Source organism: Trichomycterus rosablanca, chromosome 10 (assembly GCF_030014385.1).
Source record: "Trichomycterus rosablanca isolate fTriRos1 chromosome 10, fTriRos1.hap1, whole genome shotgun sequence".
Classification (NCBI taxonomy): Eukaryota; Metazoa; Chordata; class Actinopteri; order Siluriformes; family Trichomycteridae; genus Trichomycterus; species Trichomycterus rosablanca.
In genome coordinates this window covers 11,524,733-11,544,083 of record NC_085997.1, presented here as the reverse complement: position 1 = coordinate 11,544,083, position 19,351 = coordinate 11,524,733, and the positions used below count along the sequence as shown (strand labels likewise).

General features: G+C 36.7%; 1 protein-coding gene across 1 annotated transcript in view; it reads right to left on the bottom strand.

The window, feature by feature from the left end:
* Positions 1-19,351, bottom strand: part of ca10a (carbonic anhydrase Xa) — a 368,721-nt gene that overhangs the window by 58,706 nt on the left and 290,664 nt on the right. The gene's annotated exons all lie outside the window — the stretch shown is intronic.

The following is a 19,351-nucleotide window of genomic DNA, read 5'->3' as shown; positions in this document are numbered from 1 at the left end:
AAATGCAAATAAAAAAAACACAGAGTTTCTTACATTTACTTTGACTTTTATGTTATTGCAGACAGGATTAACCTAAGATATGTCATGTTTTATCTGCTCAACTTTGTTTCATTTATTAATAAACATCCATTCTTGCATTTCAGGCCTGCAACACATTCCAAAAAAAGTTGGGACAGTAAAGCATTTACCACTTCTTAATGTTGCCAATCCTTTTCACCACACTTAAAAGACGTTTTGGCACCGAGGATACCAAATGATTTAGTGTTTCAGCTTTTATTTTGTCCCATTCTTAAGATGTGCAACAGTATGGGGTCGTCATTGTCGCATTTTTCGTTTTAAAATTCTCCACACATTCTCTGTTGGGGACAGGTCAGGACTGCAGGCAGACCCTCTTCTTCTGCAGCCATGCCTTTGTAATGTGTGCAGCATGTGGTTTTGCATTGTCTTGTTGAAAAATGCATGGACGTCCCTGGAAAAAATGTCGTCTTGAAGGCAGCATATGTTGCTCTAAGATCTCAATGTACTTTTCTGCATTAATGCTGCCATCACAGAAGTGTAAATGACCTTTGCCAAGGGCACTGACACAGCCCCATACCATGACAGACCCTGGCTTTTGGATTTATAGCTAATAACAGTGTGGATGGTCCTTTTCGTCTTTGGTCCGGAGCACACGGCGTCCATTTCGTCCAAAAAAGACCTGGAATGCTGATTCATCTGACCACAATACACATTTTCACTGTGTGATGGTCCATCCTAGATGCCTCCGAGCCCAGAGAAGTCGATGCTGCTTCTGGACATGGTTAACATAAGGCTTCTTTTTTGCACAGTAAAGTTTTAAGTGGCATTTGTGCATGTAACTCTGTATTGTAGTGCTTGACTAAGGTTTGCCAAAGTAATTCCTTGTCCATGTGGTTATATCAGCTATTGTTGAGTGGCGGTTCTTGATGCATTGCCGTCAAGTTAAAAATGTCTGCTTAATACCAAAAATGTAAATGTACAACTAGTCAACTCCGGAAGATGAAGACCTGAGTTTAAACCTTACTTCCATAATTTAATATGTTTTTCTCATGTCTGTGTGGTTTTTCTCTGGATATACCAGTCATCTCCCACTTCCCAAAATATCTTTATAGTTCAAACCAGCATAAAATTATTTTAATCAGTGTTAGACCAGTGTTTTAGACCAGTTTTGGTCTTAGTTAAAACTAATACACTGATCTATGCTTAAACTGTACCTGACCAGTTAATAATAACCAATTGGCTCACTGGTTCTAGGACTAGTACCATACCAAAAAACAAGGAGTACAGAGAGGTGGATGATTTATCTTTCAGAGTAAGATCTGTTTTGCCTCCTGCCTTTGTTGTCTGTTATCTCTGTACTGTATAGCGAGTATGGTGGTGAGTCACCAAGCAACACCTTTAGGCTGTAATTAAAGCATTGTATTTTCATATTGAGCGATAAAATGATCCTGTATCATCAATAGCAAAGACTTCAAATACAAAGGGAAAAGAGTTGGAGTGGCAGTGCGGCTAATAAAAGTGGCTTATAACTCAGGCCTACAAGCATCAGACAGCCGGAATCTGACTGGAACTGATTGAATATGAGGCTTTAAGCAGAGAGCATGGCAGTACAATGGCCTCAGATAACAATCTTTATCAGTGTACATGTTTATTTATATTCCTGAGTAGTTTCAAAGTGAAGCATTAATATTCCAAACAGGCTTCCATGCTCTCTTATCTCGCCTTTTTTCCCCCCACCTCTTTCGTCTTCGTGTCTCGCTCTCTCTCTCACGCCTTCAAAATCTTTTTTCTCTCTTCAAATTCCCAGAGAAAAGGGCCTGCCCACACATTGTAAATATTTTATAGAACCTCTGAAAAATCAATGAGTTGAAAGGGGAGAGAGAGACAGCTAGAGAAAAAGAGTAAGATTGTGTGTAGACGCAAGCCGAGAAGAAAAGCGATATACTGAGTTCGAGCGCCAAAGGCAAAAAAGAGCAGAGCAAAGAATGTGCTGAAGCACTTAAAGGATTACAAATGTGGCGAGTTACCTTGGGGTGTCTAACTCATGTGGAGAGTTACCTTGGGGTGTCTAAAATGGCGAGATATTTCAGAATTGCCTGAGATGTCTTCTTTTAATGATTATTCATAAGCTAGCAATGACTAAAGGTACAACACTGTTTTGTAAAACAAGAAAAAATTTATCTCTAGGCTGAGTAGCAGACACCATTTGTGTTGATGCTAAATGAAGGGCTCTTTTAAATCACAGGATTTGCACTACATGGCAAAAGTATGCAGAAACCCATCTTAATAAATGAGTTCAGATTCAAAACTCCAGTCAATAAATGAATTCAATAAATTAAATAAATGAATACATTTAAATCTCCATTGGCTTGGGCAGTGTAACAGGGTAGTTCGTACATTGCAACTGAGGTGCCAGGTCTAGCACTGCAACTGCAGCAATTGAAAATGAACCCATTGTGCAAGATGCTTAACCAAGGTAAGCACAACAGGAAAATATAGAAGGTGGCCTAAATAACAGAAACAAATGAAAATGACAAAAAAACGTAGCCTGCAGTGAAGAAAGTGGAATAGAAAAGGAAAGAGTATGAACTGTATATCCCTGTATGGTTAAACCCACAAGCCTGCAACAACCAAGTATAGAGAGGAACGCCCCATCTTCCCTACAAGAAAATGCAGTCATAGCAATAAATGACCAGGACAGCCAGTCCACTGACTGATGTGAGCGTGGGATTCGCTCCAGGAAAAACCATCACCTTATCTCTGAAGGAAACTCCCCCATCCAAAGTGGCTCTGTTGTAATGGCCAAAAGAGCAGCAATGCCGGCTGGGTTGCCAGAAAAAATATAAAGAGTGCTGGCACCTGCACCATCTGCAAACCAGACCAGATTAAGCCTGGCATCATGGTTTCATAAAAGAACAGATGCCAACAGAGGAGCCGGTAGTACTGTGGGGAAGCTTTGATTAAACACACATCCCTTTTTGTGAGGTGGATCACGACAAAAAAGACTATTGGCTCCAAAACAGGGTTTGATACGTGCTAAGTAATGAGTAGGTCAGGGCTGGTTATTTTTATGGATTTTTCAAGCAAGCATTACTGCTTTGAAGTTACCGCAGGCAGCCAAAGCACAGCAGTGGGGTGATGCGGCAGCGTAGAAATAGATTAAAAACCATTTTGATTTAATGGCAGAGGTCTGATGGTAGACATGTAGTCTAGCCTCTAGACGACAAGAGCCTGAATAAGAATCTGAGTGGCTCTCATACAGAAGAATGACATTAATTAAATTTACCTCTGGGTCGACTAATTTACAATGTCTGTGCTGATGTTGAATGGAACCCATATGCAAATGCATATACAGTATATATACAGTATATACAGTATATATATATATATATATATATATTTTTTTTTTTTTATATATACAGTATATATATATATATATATATACTGTATATATATATATATACAGTATATATATATATATATATATATTATGTATTTTTAAGTATATTTATGACTGTAGACCATAAATTAAAAATCCCTAGATTACTTGGCAAATCCCCAAATCCCAAATCGATCCCCCAAATCCCAAGAACTTGGGAAAAATTTCAAGGAGTGGCAAGACTGGTTCAATTAAATAAAAACATTTAGAAGCATTAAATGTGTTTTATTGGGTGCATTTTTATCAAGTATATATTGATTTTGAATTGTAAAGGGGTGGGGTTTACACTGAAATAAGCTTTCATATAGATATATCCTCAATATATGTGGATATTACACAACATTAAAATATAAAACATATACATGAATGCCTGAAAATATGAAAAATCATATGTTGGCATACAGCCTTTTTTATATATGTTATGTTCATAAAATTGCATAAATAAATTAAATATATATGTAAACATATATGGATGCAACATATAATACCATATAAAAATGTATCCTATAGATATGTTTAATATATGTACATACACACATTTTATTAAGAGTATTTCATATATGTTATAAACTTCTACATATATTACATATATCCAGAGGATACATGTGTGTTATAATAATATATCCCCTTACACGTAACATGTGAAAAAACCATTATTGATATAGGGGCATATATGTCATATATTTCATTTCCTTTAATTTTTATTTATTTATTAAAGCACAATGTATATTTTTACAATATAACAATAGTAGTGTGCTGTTTCAGTCATATAAATCACTGAACTATTTCGCACCAATATAGTCAAATGACCCACACGTCCAGCTATTGGTAATTAACATAGCTAATAACAACCCATGCTCAAAAAAGATTTGAATGATAACATTCACACGATAAGGTGATTCATGGCTTATTTCATTTAGCTGTGACTGCTAGGTGAGCCATTGCTGTTGCCATTTTGCAAATAAGCATTGATAAGAAAATGCTCAAAAAGTATTCTACAACTCCAAATCAGAAAAAGTTGGGACAGCATGGAAATGCAAATAATAATAAAAAAACACAGTTTCTTACATTTACTTTGACTTTTATTTCATTGCAGACAGAATGAACCTGAGATATTTCATGTTTTGTCTGCTCAACTTCATTTCATTTATTAATAAACATCTATTCCTGCATTTCAGGCCTGCAACACATTCCAAAAAAAAGTTGGGACAGTAAAGCATTTACCACTTTGTAATGTTGCCATTCCTTTTCACCACAGTTAAAAGACGTTTTGTTACCGAGGATACCAAGTGATTTAGTGTTTCAGCTTTTATTTTGTCCCATTCTTCCTGCGAACACGTCTTAAGATCGCATTTTTCAATATTCTCCACACATTCTTTATTGGGGACAGGTCAGGACTGCAGGCAGGCCAGTCCAATACCTGTACCCTCTTCTTCCACAGCCATGTCTTTGTAATGTGTGCAGCATGTGGTTTTGCATTGCAGTGCCATCTGAGGGATTGAAGATCACGGGCGTTCAGCTTAAGCTTGCGCCCTTGGCCTTTATGCACTGAAATTCCTCCCAATTCCTTGAATGATTTAATGATATTATGCACTGTAGTGCATAGAGGGAGAAATATGCAAATATGCAAATCTTTCTTTGAGGTACATTGTTTTTAAACATTTCAATAATTTTCTCACGCATTTGTTGATCCTCTGGTCATCTTTGCTCATCTCAAGACTCAGCCTTTCCTGGATGCTGCTTTTGTACCAAACCATGATAACAATCACTTGTTGACATCACCTGTTTGGAATCACATCATTATTTCATTTTTTTTCACCTTATTACTAGCCCTAAATTGCCCCCGTCCCAACTTTTTTTGGAATGTGTTGCAGGCCTGAAATGTAGGAATGGATGTTTATTAATAAATGAATTAAAGTTGATCAGATAAAACATGAAATATCCCAGGTTCATCCTGTCTGCAATCAAATAAAAATCAAAGTAAATGTTTTTGCATTTTCCATGCTGTCCCAACTTTTTCTGATTTGGGGCTGTAAATTATATTTACATATCGTTGTATGACATAAGCAGCAGCTATCTGCACAAAAATAATTTATGGCAACAAAGCACAGCAATCCTGAGCCAATTATGCTGTCACCTGAATTGCAGTTTGGTCAAACTTCTACATGGAAAGCAAATAAACTAATTAACTTAAATGAAACAAAAACACCTAATTATGACAAAATGCTACTGAAGGTTGTTTGTCCATCTTTTTTTATATATATTTTCTTTTATTTTGCCCTTTTTATGGTATCTGTGCCTTAAATGCTTATGGTATCTTTTTTGTCCAGTAAAACACTATGAACTGCTGCTGTTTGAAAGGTGCTTTAAAAAATTTATTATTGATTAATTCATTGTTTGTTTTACAACTGCTTTATCCTATTCATAATTGCGGTGGGTCCAATTCACTGGGTAAAAGTTAGGAACAGGTCACCAATGCAAACACACACACACCTCACACACACGCACACCTAGGGCGATTTAGACTGTGGGGAGAAAAACTGGGCACCTGGAGGAAACCCAGATAGACGGAGGGAAAACATGCAAAGACCACACAGAAAGGACCCAGGTCGCTCCACCTGGCAATCAAACCAAGGACCTTCTTGCTGTGAGATGACAGTATCTTGCTGTGAGGTGGTATTGTTGTTGTTATTATAATAATTATTATTATATCATTAGGTACTTTATATCACCTTACACACTTTAAGTAACATCATAATAAATCTGCTTGGCTATTGTGTCTGTGGTGTGGTTTCATGAAGAACCCAAGAACAGGTGGGTTATTTACAATCTGAAGCAGGTCATATCTTTTAAACTAAGTGCCTTGTGTCATGGATGCCACAGCTCTTCCATCCTACATAATGCATTAAACATTTTCATCAAACGCTGTAATTTATATTAATTAATTCAAAATTATGAGAGTAAATGGGATGCTGCACTTAAATTTCTTAACTTGACAGTTTTATGTATAACATCCCACACTGGCCTGATAACAGCTGTAATTACAGTGTGGGGGTGGGCATGTTTACAACAGGCTGATTGTTGAGACTGGAAACACTGGTGTTATCGGCACCTCACTCTGTCAACACATCTCATCACTGCTGCCAGCATTTACATGTAACAGGCAAGAAGTATTAACTTAAAATTAAGACATCTTTGAAAATGTACATTTTAATAGTTTTATAGGGTTTATATCCACTTTTTTATGTCCGATACCGATACTGCAAACTGAGCATCTGCCGATACCAATACCAATCCAATACCGTCATTTCTCCTCTCATACAACTAAGCAGTAATAATACATGTCTCAATGCACCATGGTTAAACTAGCTATCTAAATAACAATGCTCAGACTGTGAAACAAATATTGTAAAGGAATAAATACAAAACCGACATCATACTTATGCAAAACTGCTGTTTTTATTTGAACTTTTACACACAGAACATTTAGCAGCATTTTTTGGCTTGTTTAACAAAAGTGTTGGAGGATGTGGATGTCAATCAAACGCGATGGACCAATTAGAATTGACGCAGAGTTGAGTTTTTTTCGTTAAAGTTCTGTCACGTTTTTAGCTTATTAAAAACCAAAGAGTGCTTATTAAAAAAAAACTGCTGGATTTTGAAGAAGAAAATGGGAAACTGTGTAGTTTGTTTTATTTTATAACACTAATGGATTAATCGTTGAGGATGTAAGTGATCTCCAAGCCGGGTCAAGACCGATTTATCCAAGTCCGATTTATCATTTATAAAGTGATTTTTATTGTGTTTAAACAGTGTTTTCAGATGTGGCAGTAGTAGATGATTATTTAAAATGCTAAAAGTTTAAGTAGATCAGTGTGTTTTAATTTCTGAATGGCTGTTGCAGATGAGTTGTAGATCAGTGGCACATGGTAATTATGTCATCAAGCATGAGCGGCAAAAAACAACACTTGTCATGTAATGTGAATTACATATATATTGTCTGGCCCTTTAAGAATGTTAAGTGTACAATGCTAGGGTATAGGGAGCGAGTGTGTAGGGAAGAGATTAAACAATGATCATTTCCGGCTGTGCTATGTTGTTCTGTGTTTGCAACATTAAAGTAGCGTTCTCGTGAAACCCCATCTGGAACGTATCTTCGTGTGTTATTTGCTTTACACACAAACAATGGCCTTATTTACATTAAGTGTTATTTACATTAAGCAACAGTATCGTATCGGATTACACGGTTTTTTTTTCTTCCGATATCCAATCCAGTAATTTGGGCCAATATCGGACCCCTAGTTTATATGTTTTATATGGCTTTATGAGAAGACAAAAATAATTAATATTATTACTTTTTGGTTAATCTCGTATTTAGGGTTTGACACAGTGTATCTGGTGCACATACCAGTTTTTACACCTGACGCAACCCTCCTATTTTTATCCAGGCCTGGAACCGGCACTGACAAGTGCACCTGCCAATGACTGTGCTCTTCTGCACAGGGAAGTTATTAACTGAAATACTTTCTACAACAGTAATTAATATTTTATAAGCCTGGATGGGGTAGACACAATGTTAATTTGTTAGACCGTGTTAAATAAGGCAACAAGCCACAGGCTAGTCATTACGCAGCCAATACTCCCTAGACAGGTGATGATGAGTGCATGGTTAAAAAAGAAATTTCATGTTATTGTTATGCTATGTAAAACAGAATGAAATAAAGATATTACAAAATTATATGGTCTATCAAATGGAACAAGCTTTAAAGTACCTAAATGAATTTTACTATGGTAGCATCAGTACAAAGAAAAAGTAAAGCAATTTATCCCATCTTCTTCAATGAATTATATGGATTCATTTCACAAAAAATTTAGCCTCAGCAGATGAGTTTCAAAAGCAAGGCCGTTATCATTGTAATATATTTCCATTCAAGCATCAGAGATCATTTCACTTTTTATCACTGAAGGTAAAATCTGAAAAATGAATTTAGGAGAAAACCAAGTTTACTGTGCTCATGAACAAGTTGCAGTGATGGCTCCGTAAATAAACTATGCTCACCACCTCCATGCTCCAGTGTTGGCCCCTAATCCTTTATTGCTTGGACTGTATTCTGCATTAATTGTGAGTTGCTTCAGTTAAGAGCATACATGTACCCAATGTAAAGGAATAACTGAGTTACTTGCTAAATCTTTTTTTTTTGGGGGGGGGTTAGGGTGCTGGCAGTGGAGCTTAAGGTACTATTTTATGAGGATTCAATTTATCACTGTTGATGATACCATCCATCCATCCATCCATCCATCTATATGCCCATTTATCGTCTCTTGAAATTCGATCTTGCAGTGCTACAATTTATATAAACAAACACTGACAGTAACATGGGTCTTACTGGCACTATTACAGATTAATTTTTAATTGGTACAAACTGTGCTGTAGTTGTAAAAAAATGGGTAATACAAGATCACAAAACAGGACCTCCATGCAGAGAACTTTACAACTCAAACATTGTCAGGTCTCAGCTGCACCACTCAGTGCCATGTTCCAAACTTCTGGTTAAAGCAAACTGAAAGCTGTTTATCAGAAGACTTATAGATTGGTTTGGTGTCAGAGCATCTGCACACAAGCCCAAGTTTACCAAGCCAAGCATAGGCTGAAGTGATGCAAAGCACAGTGCCATGGGAATCATAACCAGTGAAATTGTGTTCTCTGGAGTAATAAATCACACTTCACCATCTGGTAATCTAATTGCAAATCTAGGTTTGCTGGATGCAATAAGAATGACACATGTCTGGTGTGTTGTGTGTCATCTGTAAAATGGTGGAGAAAGTGCAATGTGCTGGGACTACTTTTGAAGGGTTAAAGCTTCTTAATTTGGGTAAAAACAAAAAAAATTCTGTATATACTACTGAACAGTAGCATAAACGCTGCCACCACTAATAATAATAATAATAATAATAATAATAATAATAATAATAATAATAATAATAATAATAATAAAATAATAATAACATTAACAATAATAAAATAAATAATAATACTAATAATAAAAATAATATTAAAAATAATAATAATAATAAAAAAAACAATTATTATTATTATTAATAATAATATTATTATTAATAATAATAATATTAATAATAATACCTACCGAATAGGGCCAAACTCCCTAAACTTCTATTATTTATTACACGCACACACACACACCCCTGGACACACACCCCTGGACACACACCCATACACACATGCATGTACCATTGTTCTCTTTATTCACTCTCACCAGACCTGGTTGGTAAATAAACTGTATATATATTATGGGTATTTCTGACCTGTATATTTGTTGATGGATTTCAGATAGACCAGATTGGTATGCGCCTCACCTCCCAACAGACTTTGGCTCCAGTCTGTCTCTCCCTCTCATTTGATTTCCTTTTATAGATCTGCCTTTTCAAATTAGTAAAAACCAAAAGGGGTTTTTAGTTTGCCCATGCATCATCACACTGAAATGCAAATTGACCCCCAAGAGTCAATTCAATTTTGAATTGATTCACGCTCCTGGAAATCGTAATTAATGCTGAACCTGGTATAGTTTTAATTGCTAACACACAGATTAGCATTGGCTTCTTCCCCCCCACAACCCCCTTCCCTGTCTGTATGAAAAATAACCAAACGCGCTATTAATGCCAAATGAAAACATGTATGTTAAGCTTGGTGATTTTGGCTGCACTAGCTGCTGGATGAATCTTCTAATAAAAAAGCTTAATATAAGCAGTAAGTGACATGACCTGATGAAGCATGTTCTTTTTATAATATTATTATTATTATTATTATTATTATTATTATTATTATTATTATGTCAAGGCACTCAGGTGGATCCAGACATGGTTTGCGTCTGTGGCTGAGGCCCTGTGATTAATTGGCATTCTGTTCGAGACGTGTTTCTGAATTGCACCCAGTGATTTTCGGGAAAGCCAGACCTACTGCAACCCTGATCAAGATGGAACAATGGTAAAGCATAAGAATGAAATGAATTACTATTTCATTCATTACACTAACTGCTTTATTGTGTTTTGGGTTATGGTCGGTCCAGAGCCACTACAGCAGGAATACACTCTGAACAGGAAACCGTTCCACTGCGACAAAGATTTACCTACTTACACTTAGAAGCACCTTACAGTTGACGTTCTGCCCTCTATGTGTTTTATTGGAAAGTAAGGGCTGGGATAACCAGAGGAAACTGACACAAATGGTAGAAAAACATTCTCAGACAACTAACAGAAATCAAGGGCCCAACCATGTCTCCTGGCCACAAGTTGCTGTACAGCACACACTCTACCAGCTCTGTCTCACCTGCTTTGGTGCAGCATCTTGTATGCTAAACAGTGCATGTCCGCTGGCATTGCTTCCTTATGCACTGTCAGGCCAGGAATTGAGTTTTTGATGCACCAAGTCAATCAGCCAACATCTGTCTATCTCCTACTCTCTTTCATAGTGAGCAAACACACACACACACACACTTCTAATTCTAATACAGTAAATGTGCAGCACTGCCAAAGAAGGAAGTCCCTCCTTTTTTTGGTTGGTTGTAAGTACATATTTTCTATGTTGTTTGTCTCAGTTTTGTTAGAAAGTATAATTTATTTTTTGAAATATCACAAGTATATTTATTATTAGAATAAAATTTATTAATAATAATAATAATAATAATAAAATCGGGATTGGTGATAGAGGCACTGGGGTGGATTGACATCCTGTCTGTGGTGTGTTACTGCAATGCACCCAGTGATTCTGGGAAAACTGGTCTTACCACAAATATGACCAGGATAAAGCAGTAGTAAAATAAGAATATTAATAATAAAAATAATAATGTATGACAAGTGACAGGTGGAATAAATAGTGAACCATATGAGCCAGAATATTCCCAGAATTATTTGGTATTGCAATCAGGAAATGGATGAAAAGCTTTTGACTTAAGTGACTCATGGTGCATACAAATTTACAAATCAGCCAAACACAATTTGACACAGAGCGACATATTTGGATATAAATAGACGCAAAATACACATGATTATAAAAGAGCAGTGTCTCAGTTGAGACAGTACCTGTGGTATTTTTATATCAACTCCTGAGCCCAGTCCCAATGCCATCTGCTCCGGCTGCATCCCTGCCACGTCGCAGTTAACTCAGGCACATTAATAACCCCCCACCACAGTAAACAAATTACCAGTTAAATACGCCCTGGTTCCTGTCCCATCTATCAGAGCTTGAGGGAAAAGTAAAAGCATCCAATTGAGCAGCAAGGTTCTAGTTGGGTCTCTCCATGATCCACAGTATGAAGCTTAGTCCAGCTTGTGCCAGTAAAAAAGTCATCATTAGGATGCAGACTCAGGGCTGAGCTGGAAAACCCATGTCTTGGCACATATCATGGTGAGACAGGACAGGAAAAACACATTTTGTACACTCACACTGTATTGTATGCAGCTGTAGGTGGCATAAGCTAGGCTGCAGTCATTTATTGAAAAAAAATGCCCTACTAAATTATTATCTAGCTTCTTCATGTTACTGTCATACCACTGTCCAACATCCAGATGATGCAATTTTAAATAATGTATTGTTAACATGTACTGTATTATGATTGGGGTTGCAAAGGGACTTGGTGTAAGGCAGAAATGCACCCTGGTACACACAGACCACCACATGGCATTACATATTAATTTAGTCATACCTAGAGGCAGTTGAGAGCAGCCTGTCAACCAGGGTCCCTTTAGAAAACCCACACAAACACTAGGGAAATATACCAAACTCATCACAGATGGTTACCAGAGATGAGAAACAAAATTCAGCAGACCCAGTCTGTTTGGGTTACCTGACTTTGATTTGTCATATTGACCATGTTTATCCCTGGTTTAAACCACCTCCATGTCTAAGTGACAGGCACCAATGCCAACCAGTTAAAAAGTGGACTCCACTCTTCTTCAGTAGTGATCTACATCACCACTATTTTTTCAAGTATGCACTTGACACATTACATATAATTAGAATGGACTTATCCTATAATGTTCTACACACCAGTGGTCAGTGATTAAATAAGGACGCAGGCACATGACCAAACTGTCACGTGTGTTCAAACAAAATAAATGCTTGCATTTTACTAGGTTAATGAAATGTGTTCATCCTGGTGGAAATAAAATAATAATTACAAGTGTACAACATTAAACACTGAAATGTGTTTTAGTAGGACTACAGCAATGTCATTATATAAACAAATGTAATATTCTGTCCCATGCAGACTTCTTCATAAAACCTTTAATTAGGCTTTAGATATTATTTAAATGTATACAACAGTTAGTTCCGACCTTACAATCTGATTGGTTGAGAAGCATTCTAACCGTGCTGTTATCACGAATATCAGCACGGCCTTTTCACACCACAACTGTATTACTCCGCTGACGCGTTGCCATTAACGACAAGCTTCATGCACACAAACGCGCACGCAGGCGACTTTTCCGATCGCGTTTTAAATCCGTTATCTGATATACAATCTAGCGCACTGTGTAGGGAACATAAATCAATTGTCTAATTCACTATCTAGTGCACTATGTAGGGAACATAAATCCGTGATCTGATACACAATCTAGTGCACTATGTAGGGAACATTAATGTGTTTGTAACGCGAAAAGCTAGCTTAATAGCCCAGTTAGCAGCTCCTAAAAGTTCTGTTATCACCCAAAACCTTTGGTGTGTGCGAGAGGTTTTTTATTTCTTTTTTTCCCTTCGGAGGTTCTTGCCTTTTTCTTCTTGTTCTTCTTACCTCCCTGAGATGAGTTTTTGCAACTTGGGATGTCTGCTTTGTAGTGTTAAACTTTATATTCGTTGTGGAACTACTTTTTGGCGGAAGGTATTGTCAATATTAAAGCATATTTATTATGAAATTCAGGGCTTCTTTGATTTATTTTCTTTCTTTATTTTGTAAAAACTGTTGTATAAAAGCAATAGAACAAGTGAGGTCATGTGTTATCACGAATAACATCACGGCTGTGATGATCTACGGCACTCGCCTTCAGCTCGTGCCTGTGACCAAATCACAGCCTTGATGTTATTGGCGATAACACACTCTCTCTCGTGTTCTATCGCTTAAATTAGGTCACTTTCAATTTAGAACCTTAGTGGTGCTGTTAACCTGGCCAGGCATCAAACAGACAAGATTGACCACACCTGAGGTAGGAAAGGTTGATCGAGCTTCTTTACAGAATCTGAAATGCAACCTCTGTGGTCTAGTCAAGTTGTCAGCAGGAGTGGTTGATGATTCACAGAGGGTAAAGCATGATATGACCACTGACAGGTGAAAAGAAGCAGCTGGTGACTGCACTCATGCCACGTGATTCTCTGGGTGGTGGATGTGGTAAGAGAGCTGCAATAGGGAGCAGAAAGTGACTAGATTGGGAGTAAAGGAAAAACTTGCCCCCTAAAGAAAAATATTAAGTAAGAAAAAAAACGGCGTGTGTGCAACCACCGTTTTGTTCAGCGCTTGGCCTGAGCGGTGCGGTAAAACGTTATCAAAAGTGCAAACATGAGACGAATCTGCATTTGTGTTTAATAACCATCAGATTCGCTCTAAAAGCGTCCACATACATTTATGTTTAGTCGTATTTTTTCACTGTTTCACTTTTAAACCTATAACGGGGTGCTGAGAAATTGTGAAAATCAGCTTTTCCGAGAGTCTAAAACGCTTATTGTAAAAAAAAAGCTCAATGTGACTAAATGTATTAAAAGAACAACATAGAAACACTAAACTTATTTTAATTATTACTGCTCATAAGTTCTCTCCACTAATGAAATTCCTCGCTCATTGTTTTAGTACAATACGTTTTGAGCACCACCACACTCCATAGGAAATAACAGCACAGCAGCGCAAAAGTGCTCATTTAATGCACACTTACTAAACTCGCTAAGGAATACTGTATTCCAAGGTCAAGTATCTTTACGATTAAGAAGGAAAAAATAAAGAAGTAAAGGTAAAGTGCAGGTTTTATTGGGTTTTTTTATATTAATTTTAACTGTTTTGCAATTGTATTTCAGTGTTTTTATATGATATTTGTGTTATTTACAGTGTATAAGTGTCAAAAACAACCCCATTATTTTACATTAGCCTAAAATATATGCAGTTACACGACACCATAGAACACATTAACAGGTTTCCCGTGCATCCTTTAAAAAAAAAAAAAACCTTGAAACTCAACGCCTTTTAAACTCCACGCCACTCCCAGAACCACTGTACATTAAAATGATTTATTTTACTTTTTAAAGGTATTTCACATTTTCTTGTCTTGCTTTTACACATTCCAACCGTACCTAAAGACTAGAAGTGGACAAAATGCTTCTGTTTATGGGTACTTGTTTAAACATTTTAAAGACCAAAAGCCTTGCTTGACTTTCTGATAACTGTAGGTAAGTTAAACAGGTACAACTGACCTCGGAGAAGAACATAAATTTATATGGTAGCTACAGCATTTTAAAATCAACTAAAAAGAACCACTTTAAGACTAATCACATCACTGGATGGGAACATTCAACATGTAACAATGCCTTCAGGCACTTTAACCGTCACACACCACAATTATTTACACATTTCTAACATCAAACACTGGGGATATGAAACAGAGTGAATAAAGCCACCATCTTTTCTGCCATTATGCCCAAAGCGAGAGTCAGCTTGGTTTATTCACACAACTTCAAGGCGTCTCTCACTTTTAGATTCTGTAAATTTCACTGACATAAATCAAATTTGCTCAGAAGCATGGAAGCAAAGAAACCTGAACCCTAGATTTCTTTGAATTTTGAAAAAAATTATTATTTTATTCAATTTTATTCATGGCTAGGTTTTAGTGCTAGGGCTTTTAGGCAACCGAGAATATTCAGTCCATTTGAGTGAAATCAATCAGAATAGTCTTTTCACCCAGCATGACTCATGCATCTTAACATTTTTACACTATAAAACTTTTACATTTTGTCTCTGATAAAATAAGGAGAAGACAATTAAATGTACTTTCTGGAAAGCAAAATTACTATCTATTTGGTCAATACTGGTTTGCAGTAAAATTAAGTTTCAATAAAGATATTTACTTCAAAAGAAGTTGGATATGGCACACCCTATCCACACATAAAACGCACAGCAAAATGATAAAGAGATTTAAAAAAAAAGAGTTTGGCCAGACTGCAACATCCCCACATGCCGTTTAGGCCAGCAGAGGGTGCGGATTATGGTAACAAGCCAGATGACTAACTGTGCAGGGTCCTGTAAACGACACTTAAAGGGCAGTCTCTGTGGTTCATTAAGCACTATTCACTTTAGCCGGTGGGGGATATTTATACAGCAACCTTTCTGAGGTCCTGTATTCTCCTGTCTGTTTGTTGTGCACATGTTTATTTGTTGGGCTGGTACACCAGGTTTAAAGTTTCTCTCAGCAGCCTTTTTCACAAATGTTTCCAGAGCTTGGTGGATCAAGTAGCTGGCATTTGAGGCAACTTAGCTACTCTATATTTCTTTTTTATTTTATCTTTGTGTTTTCTGTCTTGCCTTGTGTTTGCAAAGGGTATTTCTGATTATTCCCCTGGGGTGTGATTTCATGGCTTATCATTTTTTCCCCTAGGAACTGTCTTTTACCACTTTGTCTTATGATTTGGTTGCTTATTGATTCTTTTATTTTGGGGCATTCATGGATTTAGCTACTATTTTTCCAGTTTTACCCTGATTAAGTATCTTGCAATTGGATTAATTTTTTGTAACATTGTAGGTGCAGGGCTACACGTGGTGTCCTGTTACACAGGGCTTTGGTGGGTTCTCCACTACTAAGCACACCCTGGACATGGGCAATTACAAGCAATCGTGCAGTCAACTTTTTGCATTATTTTGATGGTGGGAAAAAACATATGCAAAACCGTCCAGTGACCAAAGACCATAAATAAATGCAGACTCCCCACGATATATACAGTCACTTTATTATGAATGTCTGTTTACCTGTATTAGTGTATTAGCCATTGAGTGTGACAGTCTTATACTACCTATATTCATTTTATAATTTAACATCAATTAAAATGTCAATCTGAGGGTCTTATGAAGGACAATCAACAAACCAACTGAGAATGTCCAAGACTCATTGATGCCAGGACATAAAGGCTAAGGCATCTGGTATGGAACAACAGAAAGGCTACTGTGGTTTAAGTTAATGATGATTTTAATAGTGGTGATGAGGTAAATATCTCATAAACAAACAGTGCATTAAAACCTTTAGTGTATGGTGCTGCAGAGTCAAAGTGCCCTGCTTACTCCTGTTCATTGTCAAAAGCAACTACACCAGGCAAGTAGGCATTGGAACTGGAAATTGGAGCAATGAGAAAATGAATCCTGTTTTTTTTCCTAGATCATTGGGGTGGCAAGAACACGTGTATAATTTATCCACAGAACAGATGGCACCAGCATGCACAGTGGAACAATCTATATTGCAACATACAGAAGCTGAAGGATCTGCTGGTAATGTCCTGGTACCAGATACCCCAGGAATCTTGTCTAGTGGAATCCATGTCTTGGCAGCTTAGATCTTTTTTGACAGCATATTATGCAGGTGGTCCTAATGTTTTTGTTCATTGTAGATACCACAGCATTGTCTTTGAGGTGTATAAAAATCCCAGCAACACTGCTGTACCTGCTGTAGTAGTGGTGTTAAGTGCATTTGAAGTGCAAGTGGAATATGAAACAATAGAATGTTCAATTTTGTAGAGTGATGAATCAAGCTTTTTTATCTTACAGTTCACAAATTTGTGTTTGGCACAGAGATGTTCACAAGTCACAAAATACGAGTCTGAGTCAAGCCACGAGTCTTTAGGCTAGAGTCCGAGTCAAGTCTCGAGTCTTTAGGCTAGTCAGAGTCAAGTCTCGAGTCTTTAGGCTAGAGTCCAAGTCAAGTCATGAGTCTTTAGGCTAGAGTCAGAGTCAAGTCTTGAGTCTTTAGGCTAGAGTCAGAGTCAAGTCTCGAGTCTTTAGGCTAGAGTCCAAGTCAAGTCACGAGTCTTTAGGCTAGAGTCCGAGTCAAGTCATGAGTCTTTGGGCTAGAGTCCGAGTCAAGTCACGAGTCTTTAGGCTAGAGTCCGAGTCAAGTCACGAGTCTTTGGGCTAGAGTCCGAGTCAAGTCACGAGTCTTTAGGCTAGAGTCCGAGTCAAGTCACAAGTCAATTCATTATACACAAAACAACAACAGATTAGCAACTGTATTTTGCCGTTTTACTTAGTGCCTTTACTTTCCTAGGTACCAGTTAAAAGCTTAAACTGACATTTTGTTATCTCTGGTTTGGCAGATGCCAGAACAGCTCAGAGAAATGGATCTTAATTACAGAAGAGAAATCAGTAATAGTGGATCTCACAGTACAGGCTTAATTTGTGATAAGTGTTTTGACTGTAATACATACTTTGGGCTTAGGCAGCTGTGCAAATGCTAAATAATTATAATATTAATAATAATAATAAAATACTTAAAAAAACAACAACAACAATATTTCAGTTTAAACCATCAGTCTGGGCTGCTCAGCTAGCTGATGTAAGTACTTGAGCTTGGGCGGCCTCATTCTGTGTTAAATAAAACATCACTGGTCTGCTTTGGGTAGATGAGCACTAACAATGTTTTGAGCTTGTTATTTTTTCATTACACTATGATACACAACACAGTTATGTAGTACCACAACAATGCTAAAGACACTGGTTAACGTAAAATATCTAATACAAAAATTTACAATTAATAAATAAATGTTTCAATTATTTTGCACAGATAAATTATATTCTAATTATATAGACTAATTGCAAAAAACAAGTTTGGTTTTGTTAAATTAGTCTTAACAGCTACTGAACTGGTTCTTGAATAAGTAATGAATAAGTAAAAAAATTGTAAAGAAGTAAATAATTAAGTAAAAAATACTATTAGTATTTTAACCATTCAGTGCAGTTTTATCAATGCTATAAAAGCGGCCGAAAAGATCGAGTAAGTACGGCAGAGATGTTAATACAAGACATTGGTTTTAATACACCAGATGTACATCCAGCTTTTCAAGCTATGTTAAAATATTTTCGAAAAGCTTGTACCTTCAAATCACACTTTATTTTGGTGCCATTTCTAATTTGTTCTGTTCCATTTTAAATTACATTCAAATGACTATAAGATTTCAGTTTTCCTCAAATTAATTTATAGATTTAATTTTTGTGTTTAAGTTATCTTTGTAGTCTAAACTACAGACTTTAACATCTAATAATTTTAAATCCAAAAATCACTCCCAGAAATATCCCTTTTTCTGTCTACAAATACAAATCAGACACAATGCATGCATGAGTAAGCTGTAATGTTGCTGTGTTGGTTAACTCCCTGTGTTCCATTTCAGTGCAGGCTCACGTTTACTTCTCTTTGTCATGTTCTTGGCAGATAGTGCGCCACTGTTTCAGATGGATAAGCTACGCTTTATTCAATCGTGAATTCTGAAGGAGGCATAAGCATTCAAGTAAGAGCAGTAAGAGTCAGGCTCTGTGGGAGACAGGTGTATTTACAGATTAAGCAGTCAAGAACACAAAGAAGAGTCTCATTATTCTGCAATAAAAAAAGAGATTTGCAGGGCAAACACACAACTGCATTAGTGCCCTATCTTGGAAAGGGAAAAATGTAAAAGCTGCAGCTTACTGCATACATACAGTAGATGTATGGCCTCATGAAATTTTAAAACTCTACAAGTGCAGTGGCCAGGCTATTTTAGAGGGTACAAAATGTGTCATTATGGAAAATAATGCAGAAAAAAACTAATTGCAGGTGTTCCTATAAAAAAAAAAAAAAAAAAACAGATCAAATCATCCAGTTTATTAAAAT